We start from the raw sequence: 17,126 nt of genomic DNA, 5'->3' as shown, positions 1-17,126 counted from the left end.
ACAGGTAGACCAATGGTACAGAATAGAGAACACAGAGAGAAACCCACATAAATGCAGTTATCTCATTCTGGACAAAGGTGCCAAAAACATAAAAGGAGAAAAGACAGTGTGTTCAACAAATGGTGCTGGGAAAATTGGAAATCAATATGCAGCAAAATGAACACCTATCTCTCACCCTGCACAAAGCTCAACTCAAAATGAATCAAGGGCCTAGGAATTAGAACAGAGATCTTGCACCTTATAGAAAAAAAAAGTAGGTCCAAATCTTTATCATGTCTGCTTAGGACCAGAATTCCTTAACATGAGTCTCAAAACAAAAAATAAAAGCAGGAATCAAAAATTGGGATAGATTCAAACTAAAAAGATTTTTTTCAGCAAAGAAAATAATCAACAATGTCAAGAGAGAGCCTACAGAGTGGGAGAAAATCTTTGCCACACACACTTACAGCACTAATCTCCAGAATCTATAAAGAACTCAAAAAAATTTACACCAAGAATAGAAATAACCCTATCAATAAATGGGCTAAGGAAATGAGCAGACACTTCACAGATCTGCAAGCAATCTAAAGATATAGAAAAAAATATTTAACATCTCTAGTAATATGAGAAATGGAAATAAAAACTACCATAAGATTTCCATAGTAAAAACTACCAAAAGATTTCATCTCACTCAAATTAGAATGTCTTCTATCAGGAATACAAGCAACAGCAGACGGACATCTTGTGCGTGTGAGCCCCGTAGTGACAGGGAGGTGCCAGCTGCCGCGTGGGGAGGAGGCCGAGGCCGCAGGTTGAGGGAGACCCAGGCCCCTCTGTATGCGTGGATGTGGACAGCTAGGGGAAGGGAAGGGAGGCCCGCCCCTGGCCGGCTGGGCGCCTGTGTCTGGAACAGCCAGTGTGAGACAAAGAGACAATTCTTCCCCGCCGCCCGGATAATCAAGATTTTTGGCCGGACCTTTGAGAGCACACTGAGATAATAAGGAGCCAGACAAAAATCACAGATTATGGCACTGAAATGGATTAATAAGAACTTAGTGATTTGGCCTGTGACTCTCCAGTACAATGTTTTACATGTCCAGTTGGGGATGATAAGTGACTGCCCATATCAAGGTGTGTATTCTTTTTGAATTCATTTTCCTACAGATTACCCCTTCAAACCACCTAAGGTTGCATTTACAAGAATTTATCATCCAAATATTAACAGCAACGGCAGCATTTATCTCGATATTCTAAGATCACAATGGTCTCCTGCTTTAACTATTTCTAAAGTTCTCTTATCCATTTGTTCACTGCTATGTGATCCAAACCCAGATGATCCTTTAGTGCCAGACATTGCACGGATCTATAAAACAGACAGAGATAAGTACAATAGAATATCTCGGGAATGGACTCAGAAGTATGCCATGTGATGGTACCTTAAAGTCAGAATAACCTGCATTGTAGCTGGAATAAACTTTAAATTAGTGTTTCTTTTTTGATCTTATATGGCTGCTCCCCTATCAGACCTCATCATTTTTAATTTTATTTTTGTGTACCTTCCTCCATTCGTTCACATGCTCATCTGAGAAGACTTAAGTTCTTCCAGCTTTGGACAATAACTGCTTTTAGAAACTACAAAGTAGTTAAAAGAGAACAATTACCCAAGATTCAGAATTTTTTTTCACCAGAAGCAACTGGATCAAAATAATGACACATGCAATGCATTATCATGGAGACTGCAAAACAATGTAAGCATCCAGACCATTAGTAATGAAATCAAGAATAATGTTTGATTGTATTGAAGAGATTATATGTTTGATATTGATATTCCTCTAGCATATGTTAGGAGGAATTGACTTTCTCATTATAGGCTATAATGTTGAATTTATTAACTCTAAATGTGATTTTTATTTACTGAGTGAGATTTACTGTCTCCCTTTCTGATAATACACACTACCTATGAGATTGGCCCTAAAAGGCTGAATCTATTTTCCTGTAGAGGTTGAGAGGAAGAATCCAGAATAATTATATACCTCTTTTAACCTTAACTGGGTTTCACCCTCCAACTGAGTAAATTTGTGGACCTTTTAAAAATATGCATATGTAGATAATTTTTAAAAATTTTACTCTTTGGGTATCAGAGATTTTATGGGGGCTTGTTTTTTTTTTCATTTTTCTTTCTTTTATCTTTTAATAATTTGACCACCTGAAGCCAGTTTTTAGTTTCTATTTTGTCTGATAATTTTGGGAGTGGATCATCTACGTGGCTACAGGATATGTATATGTTGGGCATATAAGTTTGCTAGAATTTTCATAATAAAACAGACAGGGGGTATGAATCACAGATATGTATTTGTTACATTAATGGAAGCTAGAAGTTCAATATCACAGTGTGAACAACTTTAGTGTTCCCTGAGGCCTCTCCATGGCTTCCAGAGACCTGCCATCTTGATATATCCTCACATGGTCTCCCTTCTTTCTCTGTGCATCCCTGGCATATCTCCTTCTATTAAGACACCAGTACATTTGGATCATGCCCCTAACCTTATGATCTTATGTGACTTCAATTAATACCTTGAAGACAGTCTTCAGGTTTCTACACATTGCTGATCAGAATTTCAAGAGATACATTTTGTGGAGACACCCCTAAGTCCATAAGGGGAGCAAATGTTGTGGGGAGTGCTATGTAGGCAGTTCTTGAAATGAGAGTAACAGTTTATCAAATAATTATTTTTGATATTTTCTCAATCTAATGTGTGGCAAATCAAAAGATGAAGTCAGCCTGTATATAAATGCCACTAAATTTCAAATTTCATACTGAATTATAGTAAATATTCTTGATTAAATATTTTCTCATGTGCTGTAAATCTTTGGAATCATTTCCAGAGAATTACTTTTGCAATTTTTTTTTTGTTCGCTCATTTATTTCTGTTTGCTGGGGATTGAACCCATGACCTCAAGCATGCTATGTAGCACTCTGCCACTGAACTTCCCTACAGGGAATTTAAATAGTTGCTTTTGTTTCAAAGTATTTCTATCGATTTTACTAATGTGTTTGTTTTTGAAACTACTTAGGATGTAAAACCAGCAGTTCCTCTAGGAAATGTACAATTTTAATGCTTGCATTCTCACTGACTTTAAAATTGTGATTTGCTATTAGTAGTAATGACACATTACAAAGAATTAAATTCTATTGTAAGCAGCCTGCAAATGAGTAACAATATTATTTGTGTGCATTAGAGGCAACTGCCTGAAAAATTATGTTGACATGCACCCACCCTGTGACTCAGACATTCTATCCCAATTTGTACACTAAGACTAATGATCCAACCATGGCATATAATCCCAGTGATGTGCACAAATTATTTAAGTAGTTGACATCCAGCATCTTTTTTAAAGGACTGTGAGTTTCAATATTGATGTCTTCTTTAAGTATCTTAAAGGTAAATACAGTCATTGTACATTTTCAATGCTTTGGTAAGCATATCTGATAGCTAAAGGTGAATTTAAACAATAATATAATGATCAGCAGTAATAAGGAAAGCTATTAGAAATCACTGCTGTCAAATGCTGTATCCTCACTCAAGCATCTACACTCATAAAATATTTCCTTCATTTTGTCAATCCAGGAATTTTTAAAAATGTTTAATTACATGTGATCATCAGGTGGGTAAAGACTAGTTGTGATATAACACAGCTTGGCATTTAGGCAGCAGTGCTGACAATTTAAACTTAGAAAGTATACAAAATCATCCTCCCTTTTTTCCTAGACCTCCCTTGTACAGAGCTGTAGGAAATGTAGTCTCACCATTGTGATGGCACAAGCACAAAGTCATGGTAAAAGCACTTCTGATTTCCTTCTGCACACACGTGGCTCTACCCAGTCCCACATGTTCCCCCTAGAGACTCTGGACCCTGCAAGTTCTGTGCTTCTTCTCTGCAGGCCCAGAGTTTGCATTCTTTGTCTTTGAAAGTACATGCTAGGGTGAAAAGAAGCCTTGCAGAATTTGGGGAAGTTTGGGAGGAACAGCTGTTGGGACAGAAATATGGATAGATATCAGGCATGTGAAACTTGACTGGCAGGTGTCAGACATAAAATTATGCTGAATCCAGCAGGGCAGCATTGGTGCTGAGATCCATCTGTCTCAGATGGGAGAAAGGATTTCTTGGGTTGTACTTTTAATGTTTGTTTTCTCACAATGTGGTGTACTGCCAGAAACTGGGTATGTGCTTCTAGGTTCAAAAAAAAGTAGCTGGTTCCAGAAGCTCCATGAATGATGTGGTTCAGTTCAACAAGACCCTGGGGCAGTGGTAGGTCTGCAAACAATATATATATGAGAGGTATGTGGTGAGTTCACATTTTAGCTCTGCTATTAAAAAAAAAAATTCTTTCAATAGTCTATCAGTTAGTTTATAAATCATAACACTGGCCTAAAGACAGTCTTATTGTATGACTTTTGTATTATGGGGATCTTTTGGTTTGTCTTAAGCAAGCAGTTTCTGCTCACATTCTCTACTTTTATAGCATGGATAACATTCTTGGTTTGAGTTCACAGTTTATAAAACACCTAGTTTTTAGGGACAGTAAGTTCCAGGAAGGAGATTAGTGCCTATATTTATGATCTTATTTTCTTAAGAAAAATGTGCTAAAATGTTTGAAGGAGAGCACCCTGTAATTATGAACTCCACCTTGAGGAACACCTCTCTGGCCTGGCCCATTTTACTGGCACCCAAGAGCACAGAAAACAGACTTCAAGAAAAGAAATCCTACCTTTGCATGGCCCAAGCCATTGCTTGTCCTCCTTTCTGGGGTGAAAAATATTTGAGTGATAGTACCTTATTCAAAAGCTATCAAATATTAATGACTGGGTGATGTTGGAAGGCTTGAGCCAGATTTCAAAAGAGGTAAAATAGACTGAGAAGGTAGGCAATAGCCAAGAAATTGTAAACTATTTGAAGGACTTGAAAGTGTGGTCTGGGGTTAAGGACTACTCTGTCACACCTGACAGACTCTGTATACAGAGGTGTTCATTCCCACTTTTTTTCATAGCCCTTTGAAGTTATTTTCAAGGTATTTTATATCCTAAACTGGCTCTATCTCCAAATGTGGCATCTAAATTTGTACAGATGCTCCAGTTACCCCAACAGTTCTTTCTGGAAGTTCAGGAAAGGTTTGACAAGATACTTATACTTTATAAGAAAGATGAAAAGATAGTCTTAAAGAAATGTGACAATCTCTGTTTTGCATGATTTGTGGATGTCAGGCATTGTAATTTTGGAGCTAGGTTTTTTCATCTTGCCACACTTATGTCAAACAAAGTGCTTATTTACTTAGTTTGTCCTCTCAACACTGTTTTTTTGACACTGAAGCTCAGTCATCTCTGGAATGTGCTCACAGGTCTTTGTGACATGTTCCAGTCTGTGCTACACATGGGGTTTGGCACAGAGAATAGTATATCCCTACCAATGTCTCAGCCTTGAAGATTCAAGGGGTATTGGAAGTCTTATTGGTTCCCATTTAGGATGTTAAATTAGTGCTACATGATGGGAAGACTGATGTACTTATTGTTTTACAGTACCACGTAGGAGAAACAGTCCTCAGTCAAATATACCATCCATTCCCAAGATGCAGTGAGGTTTGAGGGGTCCAAATAATCCATCTAAGCTCATTTTAAACATACCAACTCTCCTACAAAAGCTTAACTCCATCAAACCATATATTGCTATCTCTTTATAGTATTCATGTGCTCTGGGCTCTTTTATTTTATGGATCTTTTCATCTACACTCTCATCAATATCTCTTTTATAGAATCACTAATCCTATAAACAAGGGAAGAGCTCTTAGGACCTAATCACCCCTTTAAAAGTATTTCTTAATATCAGAACATTGGAAATATTTAAACTTGTGTGAGTACTTGTTGAAATTATAGCACTCGCTCTCTTTTTTACTGAGGTTTTTTTAAGTCATGATGTCCAATAGGGAAATTACTCCAATTTTATTCATCTCCTTTGATCTTTTGTCTTTTCTGGGTAAGTCATTTTCTACTTCATAAAACTTTAGAGTCCAATATAATTTGCTGATATACACAATAACTTGCTAAGATTTTGATTGCCATGAGCTAGCCCCAGGGATCCCTGAAGGATGGGTGGAGTTGGTGCAGAGGAACAACACAAACCCTTGGAGCAACTCTAAGCAAGTGCTGTTCAGATTTAATTTAGCTCTTCTTTTATAGTATTAAGTAAAGCAGGATTAAATAAGATACAAGTTAAAGAAAAAATTACCAGAAGATTTATCATTAACCACACTTTCCAGCATGTATCTAACATATAGCAGATACATTAAGGTCAACTTTCTATATTTACTTAATGTTACTCACATAAGCATATTACAGTGAAAGATATTTTCCTCTTTTCATTTTACTGGTCTTTGTTTACCATTTGGTATCAGACCTTTTGTGAGCATAAGGACTCTATTTTGTTTTAAGCTAATTTTACAGAACTGCTTATCAAAACTTGTACTTAATCATTAGCTCATATTATTATGTTTTTGATTAACATTAAATGTCTACTCTTCATAGACCAGTGGTTCTCAAAGTGTGGCCCAAGGACTGACCCCTTCAGATTGACTTGGAACACTTTCAAATGCTGATTTTCTGACTCTTGCCAAACTCGTTAAGGTGGCATCCCAGAGTGTAGAGGGATCTGCATTTTAACAAGTTTCCCAGGTCCTCCTCCTTCTCAGTGGAAAATCATCCTGTCCTTGACCAGCACCTTTGCCTCTGCTCTTGCTCTGAAACAAGGAAGAGGAAAGTCAGTGGCAAATAAAGATATGACTTCCTACAGAGCACTCTTCAGGTCTGGAGTCCTGGAATTATTGAACACATCTTCCAAAGAATTAATAATAACAGCTGTGCCAGTTAGGATGCCAGCTAGGCTATAACAGTTGCTTAAATAAATAGATCATCTCTCACTTAGCAATCTGGGTGTAAGCGGGCAGTGCTGGTGTGATGTTGAGGATCCTCTATCTTATTCTACATTCTCAATGCATAGCCTCTATTTTACATCCTAGCCTTGCTGCCTCAAATCCATCCACCATGTTAGTGAAGAGCATGCCCTCCCCTTTAGGGACATGACCCTGAAGTTGTAAACATCACTTCCTCTCATAACCATCTCCTCAACCTCTAGCTGCAAGGGATGCTAAGCAACGTGAATCAATCTCTCTCTCTCTCTCTCTCTCTCTCTCTCTCTCTCTCTCTCTCTCTCTCTCTCTCTCTCTCCCCCCATATCTGTGTTCCAACTAAATTTGAAATTTCTATTACTACCAGAAAGAGAAAAATTATTATTGGATAACAACTAACTCTCATTGCCCTAATGTCTTCAATAAAGTAATCAGATTCATAAAAAAAAGTCTGCTCTATGACCTAAATAAGCTCAGTTAAAACTAAATTAGGTTATTCACTGCCAAACAATCAGTGTGTTTTATTTTATCCTAATATTCTTTATGTTATTGAATATTAATATTTTATGTTAATATTCTTTATGTTATTACCTACTTAATAGATATGTGAGACCTAAGCCAGCATAAACTACTCATAACCAGTTAACATAAAATGAGGGCATTGGATCTTAAGGTAATTTTTTTTAGCTGTTTGCATATGCTGTTTCTTTGTTCTTTAGTCCTACATTTCCAGGTTGGCCCTTGATGTCCAAGTCTTTGAAGGAAGGACAAATATTGGGCATTTGTCCATTTACCATTAATAATTATTCATCCACCATTTTCTTTGTACACTTCTATATAGGCAAGAGGTGGAACTGTGGGAGGTGCATCCTTATACTTATTTGCTTGTTTCCCTCTAGATGGATACCACAAATGTCCCCCAATCCTCTAAGTGAAGTAGGTTGGTACTTGCACTGTGGGGACAAGTCTCCTGTTTTGTTTGTGAGGCAATTTACTGGTAAGGCATTAACTTTAGCAGGCAGGCGTGGTCAGCATAGGAGCAAGCAATTCCTGTAACTGTGGTTTTCTGAATAACTCCTCAAACTCTCTGCTTTTAGACTTATTGTATATAATATAGTATGTTTTTTTAAAGCATTCCTCATCCTTTCTCAAGTTCTGTAGACTCATTGAGGTTAAATTCTTATCAGAACAATCCACGGAATATGATTTGCTGCTGCATAGTTAAAAGTATGATAATTACAAGAGAACACCCAATTCTTAGGAGAAATGATAGTGGCAATTTCCTGGAATGGTGGCCTTGCCACGCCCTTCCCCATGCTCAGAACTTGTCAAGCAGAATGACGGAAATAGTCCCCACCATTTGATGCAGATTGCATTGAAAGGAACATAGACATTACATTCTTTCATTTTCAGTTCAACCTATTTTAAATTTTTTCTTGCAATATCTTACTCATTTTATCTCTTATTCATTTAGAAGTATGATATTCAAACTCTAAGAATTTGTTGATATTTTAGTGACCTTTTGGTTATTCATGTCTAGTTTATTTTTTTTTTCCTGTGGTCTTAGTGCAGTCATTGTGCAGTTTCTATTCTTATAAATTTGTTAGGGTGTGTTCTATGACTGAGAATTGTTCTGTATTGGTAATTGTTCTATGTGAGTTTGAGAAGATTGTGCAAACTCTCATTAATAGAAGTACAGTTCTGGGCTGGGGTTGTAGGTCAGTGGTAGAGCACTTGCCTAGCATGCATGAGGCACTGGGTTCGATTCTCAGCACCACATACAAATAAATTTCAAAAATCAAATAAAGGTCCACCAACAACTGAAAAAAAAATTTCAAAAATTAAAAAAAAAAAGTACAGTTCTGTGCCTCCAAAATAGTGACCTTTATGTTGGGTATAGTTCAGGACTGAAGTTGCTCTGGATGAGTAAATTAGAGTGGTAAGTAGACAAGAAAATTACAGAGAGAAAAGTGAACTTTATGAATATTGCACACTTAGGCTACACTGTATGCATGTGGGGGCTGTACTAGGGGTTGAAACAAGGGGCCTTCAACATCCTATGATTTTTTATTTTTATTTTGAGGTGGGATTTCACTAAATTGCTCAGGCTGGCTTCAAAATTACAATCCTCCTGCCTCAATTTCTTGAGTTACTGGGATGATAGGTGTGTACCTCCATGTCTATCTAGTTCATGCCAAGTTCATTTTTTAAAAAAGTTCCAATAGTAACTTAAGTTTAATATAACTATATTTGTAAATCTTTAAATTATTTTAACCTATTGACTCTTGTAATTATACTTACCTTAAAACACAAATACCAATATGTATCTGTACAAAATGTTTGCTCATTTTTCTCATTCTATAATAATTTTTCTCTATATATTTTTTAACTTTTTAATTTTTTAAGTTTATTTGATTAAATATCAAGACACAAGCACACATATTAATCTAGGCTGATAAAGTATCAGAATCATCAATATCACTATTTTCCACTTCAACATCTTATCTCACTGAAAGTCTTAGGGGTCCGTAATGTCTGGGACTATTTCCTATGGTAACAGTGACAAAAGAAATACAACACAAAGGAACTCACTGAAGCTGTTTTACAGGTAAATTTATTTTTTAAGGAGGAGTAGACTCTGTAACAGTAAAACTATAGTAGACATTAACCAGTAACATCATTTACCATCACTATCAAGTACTCTGCAGCATACATGACTTTATATGATTTATTTCTATGACTGGTAGCACTCCACATCATTTACACCAGATCACCACACACACATGAGTAGTGCACTGTGCTAATGTCATGACAGTTGACGTGTCACCAGGCAACAGGGATTTCCAAACTGTACTATAATCCCATGGAACTACTTTACATGTCTCCAATGTTGACCAAAATATCTTTATACTTCATGTGGCTTTGGTTTTTATATTCAAGTGCACACAATTGGTTGATCATTTTGGTGAGTTAAACTAGGTTATTGTTGATTTTATGATGCTGGATCTGTCCATTTCTGTTATGGTTTGGATGTGGGGTGTCCTGCAAATCTCACCTATGAAACAATGCAAGAAGATTTAGAGGGAAAATGATTGTGTTAGAGCCCTAACCTAATGAGTGAATTAATACCTAATGGTTTAACTGAGTGGTAACTGAAGGCTGGTGTGCTGTGTCTGGAGGAAGTGATTCACTGGGGGCAGGACTCTAGGGTATATATTTTGTATCTGGAGAGTGAAGTCTCTCTCCCTCCCCCCTCTCCTTTCTAATCACCATGTGGGTTGCTTTCCTCTGCCACAATCTTCTGCTTCCCCTTGATCCCCAAGGAATGGAGCCTGCTGTCATTTAGTCACAGCAGAAAAAAATTTTGACTAACACAATTTCTAACAAATGGTCATTGAAGGCCCCCATCATTGTTTTTGCTTCACATAGTTTAAAATCTTTTTTCAGGTCTATGCATGTTAAGGGTTGTTACATCTTCTTGAAAAACTGATAATACTTTTATATTTTTGGTCCCTGATAATTTTACTTTGAAATCTGTCTATAATAAATACAGTTATTCCTTCTTTGATATCAGCATAGGCATGGCATTTTTTTTCTCTACACATCTACTTTAAATCCCTAAGCAAAATTTGTATTTACTACTAGAGATTGGACCCAGGGTTATTTTAACCACTGAACTACTTTTCCATCCTTTTTATTTTTTATTTTGAAACAAGTTTTCCCTACATTTTGAGACTGGCCTTGCAGTTATAATTTTTCCACCTCAGTCTCTCAAGTCACTGTGATTATAGGCATGCACTACACCTGGGCATATGTATTTTTATATTTAAAGTAAATTTTATGTGGACAGTCTATAGTTTGGTCTTGTTTCCCTGTCTGATCTTGCATGTTATCTACTTTATCCACTAGAATGCTTTTTATGTTAATCAGACTTTTAAAATAACCTATGATAATTTTAACATCCCTGCTACCTTTGGTTCTGATAAATATCTTGTCATATCAAAATGTTTTTTTTGATCAATTACACTGATTTTCAGTTTTTTTCCTAGGCCAAAATGACATAGAAGGTAACAGGAACTGTTAAATCTATGCATTCAGTAATGTGGTGGTAAGGTATGAGGAAAGGGCAGGCTGTTCTTATTCATTTGTGCTACTCTAATAAAATACAGTAACATAACCTGGGGGATTTATAAAAGTAGAAATTTATTACTCACAGTTCTTGTGTCTTGTAAGCCCCAAACTAAAAGCCAGCAGAGTTTGTGTGTGGTGGGGCCTCTTTCACAGATAGGCCCTGTTAGGTTCCCACTGGGTGGAGGGGCAAGAAACTCTCTTGGAATCATTTGCAATGGCATGATTCCCATTCACTTGGGCTGCATCCTGATGGCCTAAAGGACTACTGAAATCCCATATCTTAATTGCATTTCACTGGGCATTAGGTTTCCACATATTAACCTCTAAGGGACACATTCAGATCTTAGTAGAGTTGCCCTACAATTCTATAAATAATCAAGAGCCTGCATGTGAACATGTGAATTTTGTCAATGTACTGCAAATTTCACCAATGTGTCTCAAGTTTTTTCTTCCCTCTTAGGAGAAACAGGATGACTGGAGTGGCATGGAGCTGGTCACTCCCTTTCCCCAGGTCAGTCACACTCAAATATATATATACCAGTTCTGACTCTGATTAAGTAGTTTCTCCAGAAGTCAGGCCTTGCTCAGAAGAGTTCACTGCCATGTTCAAAAGAACTTGTCCTTCCTCCACTCCTGATATACAGATGAGAAGAGTTTTCTCCAGATTTATAGTGGTTACCTTGTTCAACTCTCAGAGTTATTACAACAGTGGTGGACTTGAGAGCTTGTCCCCCCACAGACTTTAATTTTGTCCTTCACATGAGTCTCTAGAAATTGACATCTGCATCACTTCCTATCCTCTGCCCTCTCATACCCAATCTTCATTTTAGTACTGGGGACTGAACCCAGGAGTCCCTAGCACTGAGATGACTCTCAGCACTTTTTTGTTTTATTTTGAGAAGGTGTCTTTGTAAGTGTCCCAGGATATCCTCAACCTTGCAATTCTCCTGACTCAGCCCTCTCAGTGGCTGTAATCACAGACCTGTACGTCCAGACTTGGCTGACTTTCCAATCCTGAGGACAGCACATTGGCATAGCATCTCCTCACTTTCAGACCCAAGAAACATAGCTCATTTCTCACTTTTTGAAGATTTTTATTTCTGTATTGTTGGAGTCATGATGTCCAGGCTTCTTACATAAAGAATAGAGAACCCAGAAAGATTTTAAAATTACTGTTCAATGTCTTCATGAATAATTAAAGTATTTTTCTGTATAAAATTATGAACATGTTCAGTTAGTAGACATCCAAATATTTACTTTTTCATAAAGTAAATTCAGAAAAATTTTTCTTTGTATTTGCAGTCTATTTTTCTACCTCTATGAGGAAATATCAGTCTTTACTCATTCTTTTTCTTCTTCAATATTTTAGTTACAATTCAAGTTTCCTCTTATTCATTCTTATCAATTAGAAATATTTGAAAATTTCTTTCTTTCTAAATCTTTTCTCTTTAGCTTAAATATCTCTCCTGAATTCTGGCATCATAAATACAATGGGTAGCTGGACATTCCCACTACTGGATCTCAGATAATACAAATGTGATGTGTCCAATTCTGTGTTCATTGCTGGCTTCCATTTACCAAGGTTCCCTTTACCTCACCAGTGTCTCATTAGTAGTAATCATATAAGTAACCTAAAAATTAAACTCCTTTATTTTGCCCCTACCCAGAAAATTTATACCAAGCTCTTCCACCTGTTTCTCCTTCCTTCATTTCTTCTGTCCTCTCTTCCTTCCTACCTGCTTTTTCTATTATTTGCAGTCTATTCTGTACTTACACTGCTCTGTGCATAATCACAGTTATCACCTGTCACTCTGCTGTCTAACTGATGACCCTCCCTTAAGAACTCACCCATTTATTTTCTAGGAGATGACTGTCAAACTGCATATCTGGTAGTGTAACTTGCTTGTTCTTACAATACCTAGTGGTTTCGGATGTGACAATGTTCAAGTGAAGGCAGACAGAGGTGATACTTAGATTTTTGGAAAGAAAATTTGGGAATGGTTATGAACATAATTTGATCTCCATATAATTGAATTTATAGGACAATAAAAATGTTGGTTTTTAATATTACAATCATAATTTCTCCATACCATTGCCTTTTGTGCTGCATTTCTCTCTTCTTAACTCAGGGTCATTCACTGTTGTGGTAGGTGCTGCAGGTCCACTGATATGCCACACTCTGTGCTTGTGGTTGGATTTCTGCTACTGCTTTAGTCATGGGAGCATATGTTCCCATATATAAACTGATTAGCTTTACTTTTCACAGTCAAGGACATCCACACAGTACAAAAAAAACTACATTTTCTTCTCCTTTTTTGTCCCAGTCTATGCTGAAATTATGTGTCAATCAGATGATCAACACTTTATTCCTGATGTGTGCATAAATTTATGCCTTGATACAATATCATAATTCCATCAGAGAGTTTGTAACCATGGTATTATTTATACAAACCAGGATAGAACTAGATCTATGAACTAGAACTTTATGATGCTATTTTATTAATGAATATATTATTATAACCACAGAATATTTCTGTGATATATTTCTTTCTCCCACCACATAAAAGTACAATGACTCTACATCTTTTGTCAGACAGCTGAACCTGAAAATGAGACAAATCCCTCAGTTCTATTCTTGTGACCAGGGATGAAGACTTGGAGAAGTATGCTGTTACAGAAGATTGTTTTATTCAAAGATGTGGCTTTGCAGGGGGTATCGCAATACCAGATCTTCAACTCTACTACAAAGCAATAGTAACAAAAACAGCATGGTATTGGTACCAAAATAGAAAGGTGGATCAATGGTACAGAATAGAAGACACGGACACAAACCCAAATAAATATAATTTTCTCATACTAGACAAAGGGGCCAAAAATATGCAATGCAGAAAAGATAGCCTCTTCAACAAATGGTGCTGGGAGAATCAGAAATCCATATGCAACAGAATGAAACTAAACCCATATCTCCCAATATTATCCTGTATCTTAATTTCCTCCTTTCTCAGGGACTGCTTTTCTGGACAATCTATTTACACTTTATCTATAATTTCTTAAACAGGTTTATCACTTTTATCTATAATTTCTTAAACAGGTTTTTAGTGTGGATAATTTTATAACTTTTACTTATAATATTGGTGATCAAAATAGTATCCACCTTTACTGCAATTGATGAAAACACTTTGGAAAGTAATATGGAGATACCTCAGAACTTGGAATGGACCCACCATTTGACCCAGTTATCCTGCTCCTGCATTTATACTAAAAGGTCTTAAAATCAGCATTGTACAGTGATGCAACCACATCAATGTTTACAGCAGTTCAACTCACAATAGCTAAACTATGGAACCCACATAGGAGTCCTTCAACAGATGAATGGAGAGAGAAACTGTGGTATATATACACAATGGACTGTTACTCAGTCATATAAAATAATTAAATTATGGCATTTTAGAATAAATGTGTGTAACTGGATAATATCATGCTAAGTGAAATAAACCAATTCCAAAAAACCAAAGACCAAATGTTCTGTCTTATAAGTAGTTACTGATACATAATGGGGAGAGGGCATAGGAGAAAAGTGGAGGAATATTGGTTTGTGTAGAGTGAAGTAAAGGAGGGAAGGGGGTGGGCTGAAGGAAAGATGGTGGAATGAGACAGACATTATTATCCTATGAACATGTATGATTACATGAATGGCATGATTATATCATGTACAACCATAGAAGAAAAAAGTTGTACTCCATTTGTGTACAATGAATCAAAAAGTATTCTACTGTCATGAATAACTAAATAGAACAAACAATAAAAAAATTTAAAGTATCTACCTTTCAAATTGTTGACATTCTATTTAGAGAGAAACAAGAAAATGATAAGTAGTTGAATAAGAATTATAAAAAAACTTAACTGAAGAGAGACAATGAAACATAAAAATTATCAAAAATGATCAGAGAAGACAGTTTTGAAAAGATTATTAAGTGTTTACTTTGACATAGCATTTTAGACTCTTTTTAAAAGTTACTATCACACATAGGTAAGTATGAAATTGAGATTTGAGATTAGATGTTATTATTGAGATAAAAATTTGAAAATCTTTTTTAAATAATTAAAACTGATAATTTTAAAAACTGTTAATCAAGTCATGTAAATACAGGACAGCACTTAGGGATTTTATAAGAAGATGCAAAAAAATTCCAGGAGTGAGCCTTTCATGCCTTGACATCAGGAATCATAAAACTGATGAAGAATTTGAGCTTATTATTGTGGAAGGGATGGTTCTGGGTTTTGTAGGAGGTAGAGTCTGGGTTCCAAAGTCATGTGAACCAACAGTTTTTTGTTATTGAAAGACACAAAATTTTTTTGAAAGTTGCATTTACAATCAATAACTTCCCTTTCTCTTTGTAAAAAACATTCTAAAAAGCATCAAGGAATGAGAAATGGGCAGAATACTCCATTTTCTATAAAACTAGGATACAACTGACAGTCTAATGTGCAAAATAAAATGTTCAAAATTAGTAACTTACCAAGCAGAGTTGTATGTACCAGAAATTGGCAGGAAAATGTCTTGCCTGTTTTCCTGAGAAGAAATCAGAAACCCACTTCTCAAAGATGTTGAACAGTCTCAGTTGCAGAAAACAAATCCTTAATCTCATCAGAGCACGGAGCACACAGTGGTGGACTGAAGTTTGGTGTGCTTTTATGGCTCAGAGAAGTATCATAAACTTGGTTAATCATGAATTTTCAGGAGGCTAAATCTATTGTTGTAAAATTTATTTTATTTTTTAAAAACATTCCAAATGTCTAGAGTCATTGCACATGGAGAAGAAAATCTAAAATGAGCATAGTTGCAATTCCTGTCCCTAAGAAACATTTCTTTTTAGGGGACAAAGTGCCCTCACCTGAGACTTAGGTAACTGATTCAGGAGAACCTTATATCACCAAAACAAAACCATGAGATATCCCAGTATGAGAAACTTTTACGTATTATATGAATAAAGTAGATAAAAGTAGTGAAAAGCAAAGAGCTAGTAGTAAGAACTTAGTCAACAATGACAAAGAAGTTGGTGAATAGTGTAGCAGATATTTTTTCATGAATGAAAAAACAAAATTAAAGAAATAAAAACATGATTTAACATTGGAAAATAACTTACTGCAATTCATTTTATTAAATCAGTGGAAACAAAAACACACTTCTAAATGTTATTTAGAAATTTTTATATTATTTTCATTACTTGGTCCAGAGGAAACTTCTTGACTTATACATTTTTATTTCACAGTTAATGCTCTTCTATGGCTCACAGATGTATTTCCCTTCTCCTGTCAAACATCCAGATAGTTGAGAGGAGAAAAAAAAAAAAAAAAAAGACACAGTGGACATTTGTGGTAAGTTAGAATCATCAAAGGCAGAATGTCAACAGATGAGAGTTGAAGTAAAAATAAGTTTAATTTGAGCTGAAAGACTCGTGATGATGAATAATATGTACTATGAAGTAATAACCCTGAGAATTTTAATTTATGTCATTATGAATTTTCCATATTCTACCTGATGAGATCTATGCTGAAGATAAACCATATGATTCATAGTAAAACTGGGAAATACCTTGACATTCATGTACATCTCATCACCACAAGATGCAAATTGAGCAGCAAGTACTTGAATATATTGGGCAAGGAACAAGCTTCAACTTGGAGGCCATGTTTTTAATATTCACATGGGAATGATCCTCTGTAAATATAATAGATGCAGGGAAATCAGCATACAGGGAAGACAACTTACTATGAAAAGTTTAGCCTCACAAACATTAGCAAACACACATAGAAGAGAAACCTATTGGTGTACTGGATGTGAGAAAAACCTCATTAACCAATCAGAATTCATGATGCATAATAAACAGGGAGAACTACCATGGATGCTTCCAATGTGGTGAATTCTTCATCCACTTGTCAGGCCTTAGGACCTTCAGAGAATCCACACAGGGAGAAAAGCACTGTATGTAGTGGATGTGCAGAAACTGACCCAAGGATGGTGCTCACTGTGCATCAGAGATTTCACACATGAAGG

General features: G+C 36.0%; 1 pseudogene; it reads left to right on the top strand.

Moving 5' to 3' along the window:
* The first annotated feature begins 301 nt into the window (after nucleotides 1-301).
* LOC124975426 (ubiquitin-conjugating enzyme E2 D3-like) lies at nucleotides 302-1,409 on the top strand (annotated as a pseudogene).
* The last annotated feature ends 15,717 nt before the right edge of the window (nucleotides 1,410-17,126 follow it).

This window comes from Sciurus carolinensis, unplaced genomic scaffold, assembly GCF_902686445.1.
Source record: "Sciurus carolinensis unplaced genomic scaffold, mSciCar1.2, whole genome shotgun sequence".
Lineage (NCBI taxonomy): Eukaryota > Metazoa > Chordata > Mammalia > Rodentia > Sciuridae > Sciurus > Sciurus carolinensis.
Note: the sequence above shows the minus strand (reverse complement) of the source record. Positions and strands in the feature narration are given on the sequence as shown.